The following is a 6,846-nucleotide window of genomic DNA, read 5'->3' on the forward strand; positions in this document are numbered from 1 at the left end:
TTTCCTTTTCTCTTAAAATGGTTGACCTTGCAATCATATACTCTATTATTGACATTGTTAACATTTATTGAGTGACTACTCAGTCAATAAAATAAAATTTACTCCCTATATTCTTGCAAAACACCCATCCTCTTGTGGTCCTTTGGGGAATCTCAGCGAGGGGCATTTTGTTCAGCCTAATCCTCAAAAAAAAAATCTGAAGCTGCCCTCATGACCTTTCCTGCTGCAAGTAAAAAGCTGTCCAGCAGTGCCCTATCCCTCTTAGTTCGCTGACTAAATTACAGCAAAATAGCCCATGTCCCATACAACTGCTCTTCCTGCAATCTTCTAAAGTGGTTGGAAGGTGAGGGGTAGGCAAACGCTGTGTGTAGGCGGAGCTTTGCATTCTGCTTATTCATCACCGCCCCCCGCCCTGTTCATGTCACAGATGAAGATGGGTAGGTAGATAAAACCCATCGATTAAAACATGTTTGTACTTGTTTGCAAAGCACTAAGAAAAGTACATTTGATTATGAATTATAAAAATATCAGTGAGCAATACAGTTGTTAATGTTACTGCTTTTCCAGGCAGAGGTCGACATTGCCTCACGAATGACTCAGCGTTACAAAATTGTGAGGTGTCTCCTCTGCAATCAAATTTGGCCCTCTCTGAAGTAATCAAAACAAAATGCTCATCATGAAAGCAAGGCTGGAGAATAATTTGGCAGTATAGCATAGCAATTATTATTACTTTATAATATTTGTAGTGGAAACTTGGAAACTATTGGTTGATGACCAAAATCCATTCTTCCATTCTTCTGGGTATATCCCCATCCTACTGCAAGATTGCATTTCCTTGTCTCCTTTGAGACTAACTGTGGCCATAGGACTAAATTCTCAAAAATGTGAGTGGAATTGATGAGTACAACTCTTGCATCATTTGCTTAAAATGAAATTGGTGCTCTGGACCTGGTATCTCTTATACTTGCCAATGTATAAGACTCATCTTTGACCGTGCAGATGAAGACAGGGCTCTTCCTGGGGAGTTGCCAGGGTAACAAACTGGGAGAAACAGGAGTACCTGAATGCCTGCATTGAGTAAAGCCACCCTGGACTTGCACTGCTCACTTCAGGACCCCAGTGTGTGAGGAAACAAACTCCTATATTCTCTAATTCTCTATATTTTTGGATCCCTTTGAAAAAGCATATTAGGCTTTACCTTGATGTGATAAATTATGCAATATATCCTTCTATGAAATATAATATAATGATATATATACACGGTTGACTCTTGAACAATGTGGTGGCTACAGGTGTCAACCCCTTGTGCAGTCGAAAATCTACATATAACTTTTGACTCCCCCAAAACTTTACCACTGTTGACCAGAAACCTTAATCATAGCATAAACAGTCGATTAACACATACCTTGCATGTTATATACATTATATACTATATTTTTACAATAAAGTAAGAGAAAATAAATGTTATCATAAGGAAGAGAAAATACATTTATAGTACTGTACATATTTACTGAAAAAATCTGTGTATAAGTGGACCTGTGCACTTGAATTGTGTTGTTCAAGGGTCAACTGTAATTATATTCATTTTCCATAGCTTCATAACAACTTACCATAAACTTAGTGCCATTATACAAGAGAAATTTTTATCTCATAGTTCTCTAGGTCACACTTAGGTGGGTTGCTGCTCAGGATCTCTCTAGGCTAAAATCAAGGTGCAGGGCCCTCTTCCAAGTTCATATGCTATTGACAGAATGTATTTCCTTGCTGTTGTAGACTGAGGTCCCTGTTTCCTTGCGAGCTGTAGGTCAGGAATCACTCTCAATTCCTGAAGGCTGTCTGCGGTTCCTGGCCACGGTGGTCCCCATAAGTAGTTCACAATGTAACGGTTGCTTTTTCTTTCAGGCTATCAAGAGCACATCTCTCTGACTTCTTTCTCAGATGTTTACAATCCGGAGAAAACTCTGCTTTTAAAGGTCAGACCCACCCTGCTAATCTTTGCCTGATTAGGTAATATAATCACCGGAGCAATAAATTATCAAATTCACAAGTTCTGTCTATACTCAGAGGAGGGGATTATATAGGGCTCGTACATCAGGGAGTTAGGAATGTTGGGAAGCATTTAAAAAGTCTGCCTACCACAATCATATTTAATATGCATGTGCAATATCAACACACATGTGATATATAATACTATGTAATAATTATTACTTATAATAATAATTTTGCTTACTATGTTCTAAGAACTTACAAACCATCTTATGTACATCTTATCATTTAATCCTCGCGACAAACCTACGAGAGATAATATTATATTCCCCATTTCACAGATTACAGAAGTAACTGAGGCTTACAAAGGTTGAATAATTTGCCCAAAATTTTATATCTAGTAAGAGTCAGAATCTGGATTATAACCCACTCTATTCCCAGAAAGCATAGACTTTAAAATTGGACAGACCTGTTATACATGCTTCGGTGCTCTACAATCCTCCTTCATAACTCTTTGTCACAATGCCAATTAATCATTGTGAAATAAATTGGTTATACCTGTCTCCCCAGATAGATCACAAACTTTATCAAGTCAGTTGTACCTGTTTTGGAGTGCATTCAGCTACAGGTAACAGAAAACCTGACTAACAGTGGCTTAAATAAATGGGGATTCACTTTATCTAAAAAGAAAGTTGCAGAGGTAGTGGCCACTGGTAATGTTTCAGAGGCTAAACATCAGCTGTCTCTGACTCTTTTGGTCTTTACTTCATGGGTTCAAGATCGCTTTTGCAGCTCCAGCCATCACATTCAAATCGAGATTAGAAGAAAAGAAGTGATGAAGATAGCTGTGTCTGTCTCATTTCAGTGGGAAAGTAAACTTTCCATTCTTGAGCTTGGGCATTACTGGGTTGCTTACAATTCCAAACTGAAACAGGCTGAGAGAATGAGATTTTGTACAGTCTAAATTGATGTAGTGAATACTCGTTAAGCAAAAATTAATGACTGCCATAGACAGGGATTGTATCTGTCTTATTCATCATTTTATTTCTTGCACCCAGTTCAATGATTTGCACGTGGTAAGCTCTTAATCATTGTTGAATGAATATTTGCCAAATAATGCTTACAAAATGCTTAACACAGTGCTTGACATACTCTAGGTAGTTGATAAACAAAGACTATTGGTAACTACATTGTTTAGAGACCCTGAACATGTGTATATGTGTCTCAGATGGATGCTTTCCAACACTACAGGCATACCTTTGAGATGCTATGGGTTCAGTTCCAGACCACCATAATAAAGCAAGTATTGCAATAAAATGAGTAGTGATCTATTTGTTGGTGGAGGGTCTTGCCTTCTGTTTGTAAAAAAACATTACACATGTGAAGGCAGTAAAGTGAAGAGCAATAAAAGGAGGTATTTCTGTACTTTGGTTGATTGAGTATAAGCACCAACAGCTCATGAGTTACCTGAGCAAATTAGTGACAAAAGGGCCCTGAATGTGGTCTGCTACAGGGCAGAGAAGTAGGAAGTAATGAATCTCCTTCTAACCCCCCTGGGGCTTTGTAGGCTAAGACTGGCCAAAAGGGCATTGCTCAGCTGCTGCTGGTGAAACTCAGTTTACACAGGTAGTGGAAGGATAAATGCTTAAAGCTTCCTTTCTTTTGGTTGAGAGAAAATAAATAAATAAATAAGGCCCACCCTGATGGTTCTTTGCCTAAAGCTCAGGTAGAAAAGACTTTTAAGACCTTTGAGCCACCACTTTCTTCTTGGCAACATTTCAACAAGTTTTCTAGTCTTCGACTTACTTCTCTCCCTTCCACCTATAGCCAGGCGGCAGGTCTGTTTAGATTGCCAGGTGAAACAGACATGGATTTGAACTGAACGGGTCCAACAGTCCACTTATACGTGGATTTTTTGAATAATTACTACTGTAAATGTATGTTTCTCTTGCTTATGATTTTCTTGGTAACATTTTCTTTTCTCTAGCTTACTTTACTATAAGAATACAGTAAAGGGGTGGGGGAGGTAGGGGTAAAGGGGGGTCAAAAAAGAATACAGTATATAATATATATAACATAAAAATATGTGTTTATCGACTTTTTATGTTATCGGTAAGACTTCTGGTCAAGAACAGGCTATTAGTTAAGTTTTTGGAGAGTCAAAAGGATGGGGAGCACAGCATAGGGAATGCAGTTAGCGTTAAAATGTTGGCTAGGTGGAGCGTGAGCAGAGGGAGGGAGCAATTGTGGGGATCACTTTATGAACTATATAGAGGTCTAAGCAATGTACTGTATAATTAAAACTAAAATAAATAAATTTTTTTAAAAAATTATACACAGATCTTTGACTGTGCAGGGCGAGGAGTATCAGTGCCCCTAACCCCTGCATTGTTCAAGGGTCAAGTGTACACTTTAGATTTTGCTCACTCAGAACTAGAAGTTGAGCACACCGATTTCACACCAATGCTGGGAATTGCATGCACTGTCGCTTCCCTCATCTTTCAGTGGCCACTGTGTGATTTGTGGGTGAATATATTAGTGTCCTAGGGCTTCTGTAACAAAGTACCACACACAAGTGGCTTCAACAACAGAAATTTAGTATCTCTCTGTTCTGGAGACTTAGGCGTCCGAGAACCATTTGCCAGCAGGATTGGTTCATTCTGAAGGCCATGAGGAAGGCATCTGTTCCAGGCCTCTCTCCTCCAGCTTCTGGCATTTTGCTGGCAATATTTAGTGTTCCTCAGCTTGCCTTCTTTGGTTTGTAGAAGCATCACTCCAGGCTCGCCTTTGTCTGCATTTGGCGTTCTCCCTGCGTGCCTCTCTGTGTCTGTGTCCAAATTTCATCTTTTCATAAGGATATGGTCATATTGCATTATGACTATTCTACTGACCTTTACTCAATCATCTACAAAGTCTCTATTTTCAGATAAGTTGACATTCACCAGTACTGGGAGTTGAGACTCTGACATCTTTTTGGAGGTAAGGGGCAGGAACACAATTTAGCCCATAACTGTGAGGAACTGGTACATATATGTTGAAGTTACTTCTATGATCTTGGGCAAAAATCATGACCTATAGTGAGTTCATGTAATGTTTTTCAATAATAGTAATTGACTTAACATAATTAGACAAAACATAAAGCTAATTGACAAAACATAAATCTTTTGTGCCTTTATGAAATTTCTCAGATAAATAAATGGTCAAGTCAGAGAATTAATGGTTATAATGACAGTTACAATTTGTGGCACATAGCCTCTACATACAGACTCTGTAGTGTACTATTGGTAATACTACAAAGTGGGTATTAACTGGCTTGTTTTGTGGATGAAGAAACTGACTCTCAGGATAGTTAGAGAACACACGTAAGGCCCAGCCAGGGAGGGGTGGCTCCAGAATACTAATCAATGTATGTTTGATTCCCAAAACTGTTACAAGCAGGCTGCCTGTTTTGGTTTCAAAAAATATTGTCTCCATATGTTTGTGGCTCAAATTACCTATATAAATTACAGTGGCAGAACATGAAACAAAATGAGACTTTGGACAAATCAAACTTTTAATAAAAAGAGAAAAATGTGCCCCATATTGCTGAAATGGCCCTTCATTGATTGACTGATAGCAGCTCCATCATATACATCATGATTATTCTTGAAACGAGCAGGCAGTGGTATTTTTCAAATGTTGTTAAAAGATGTGGATTGGTTGTTTTAAACAACTTTTCAAAGCCTTAAAAATATTTTTACTCCTGTGGGCACCTGTAGATGAATATTAAGGAGGCAAAAATTCAAGTCTTGCCTACATCACTACTAAAAGCACTTCACGAAAAGACAGGCATTATTGAGAGTTTGATAATAGCAGCGTTTTAAAAAGTGCCATTTGTTTTAAATTACTCTTGTGGTCTACAAAAAATATAGATTTCTCATCAAACTAATTGAAGTCTTCTTAATACCCAGGTTAAGTTACATTAAAGAGAAGATGAAGAATCCGTTTAAATCACTTTGCTGTAATAGGATTTTGTGGATAAGAACCTAATTTAAAATAAATGGGCCGCTGGCTAGATTTAGACATTTCTGTCATACAAATTCAGTTCCAAATCTATTTATAGTAATGGATTTGATCTATTATAAAAATGGTCAATTGTTTTGGACATTGTACCTTTCTTCATGTGCACATAGTAACTAATGAGCAACTTTTGGAAATTTTGCTAATTACTAATGGCCTGTGTTTCTGATGATAAAGTGAAAAAATTTAGCACAGCTGTAAGACCTGTTTTAAGCCTGAAACTAGCCCTCAAACTATTTCTTTCTAGAAAATTCACATGCAGAATCTTCACATATTCATTCAGCATACTCGTTAAACACCTACTGTGGGCCAGGCACTGTTCTAGTTGAATGAGATGCATCAGTGAACAGACATAAAGATCTTGCCTGTAGAGTTTACTTCTGGTAGTAGGGAGACAGGCAACAAATAATAAAATAAGAAAAAAAGTCAGAAGTGTCAGAATAAAATAGCCAGAATAAGAGTGAGAAGGTAATAGTGCCATGAGAAAGAAAATAAAGGACAGCAAGGCCAGAGGCTTTGGGAATGTTGACAAGTGACACCATCATTTTAAATAGCTTGGTCACGGCAGGTCTCACTGCGAAAGTGACACCAGAGTCTCAGACTGGAGAAGCTGGAATCTGGCTTTCTACTAGATGAAACTGAGCAGGACCACGAAGTAGATAGGCATGTGCATTTAAACAATAGCCCAGGTTTGGAGCCAAGGCTGGGCCAAGGAGAGTTCTGGAGACGCACTGTATTCCCCTCCTTCCTTCCCTCCAACTTAGTCTCATATTTCAAAACAAGTGTATGTGGAACAGAAGA

The sequence above is a fragment of the Pteropus medius genome, unplaced genomic scaffold, assembly GCF_902729225.1.
Source record: "Pteropus medius unplaced genomic scaffold, Ma_sr-lr_union100, whole genome shotgun sequence".
Lineage (NCBI taxonomy): Eukaryota > Metazoa > Chordata > Mammalia > Chiroptera > Pteropodidae > Pteropus > Pteropus medius.